The sequence below is a fragment of the Manis javanica genome, chromosome 5 (assembly GCF_040802235.1).
Source record: "Manis javanica isolate MJ-LG chromosome 5, MJ_LKY, whole genome shotgun sequence".
NCBI lineage: Eukaryota > Metazoa > Chordata > Mammalia > Pholidota > Manidae > Manis > Manis javanica.
The window spans coordinates 131,953,233-131,954,151 of record NC_133160.1 but is presented as its reverse complement, the minus strand read 5'-3'; the positions used below and the strand labels follow the sequence as shown (position 1 = coordinate 131,954,151).

The 919-nt window shown below is 33.5% G+C and overlaps 1 non-coding gene across 1 annotated transcript; it reads right to left on the bottom strand.

Annotated features, from left to right (window-relative positions):
• Window positions 1–393: 393 nt before the first annotated feature.
• On the bottom strand, window positions 394–525 carry LOC118968448 (small nucleolar RNA SNORA36 family). Its single transcript, XR_005056103.1, has one exon. It is a non-coding gene; the product is annotated as a small nucleolar RNA SNORA36 family (small nucleolar RNA).
• Between the last annotated feature and the right edge of the window lie 394 nt (window positions 526–919).

The following is a 919-nucleotide window of genomic DNA, read 5'->3' as shown; positions in this document are numbered from 1 at the left end:
TTTTTTAATTTTTTATAGAAACCTCATGCTGTTTTCCATAACAGCTGCACCAATTTACATTTCCATCAACAGTGCACTAGGGTTCCCTTTTCTTCACATCCTTATCAGCACTTGCTACTTCCAGTCTTCTTGTAACAGCCGTTCTAACAGATGCGAGATGGTACATCATCACGGTTTTGATTTGCATTCCCTTGATGATTGATGATATTGAGCATCATTTCATGTACCTCTTGGCCATCTGTTATGTCTTCTTTGGAAAAATGTCTATTCAGATCTTCTGCCCATTTTTTGAAGAGTTATTCAGTCATTTATTTGTTGAGTGAATTAATCAGACTTTTATATAAAGATGTACATATAATAAAGTTCATTGTAAGCCCCCTTTCCCCTTTATCATTGTATAGGCTGGGAAATAAGTGACTAGAGTAATATTTTCTGTGCAGTCATTTTTCCTAGCCTGTTTCAATGTTCCAAAGTTTAATTAATAGAATCAGGAAGCCACCCTAAACTGAACTTAACACTTTGGAATCTTCTGCCCATTTTTTTATTTTATTTTATTTTTTTTTTTGCTATTAACTTGTATAAGCTCTGTACTTATTTTGGATAGTACCCAATTACCAGATGTGTGATTTACAATTATTTTCTTCCCATTCAGGATTTCTTTCCATTTTTTGATGGTTTCCTTTGCTGTGCTAAAGCTTTTTACTTTGAAGCATTCCCACTTATTTATTTTTGCTTTTGGTGTCAAATTCAAAATATCACGGCCAAAACCTATGTCAAAGAGCTTAGCACCTATGTTTTCTTTTAGGAGTTTTATGGTTTAGGTCTTTAATCCCTTTTGAGTTTATTTTTGTTTATGATGTAAGATATTGGTCCAATTTTCCCAACTCCATTTACTGAAGAAACTGTCCTTACTCCACTG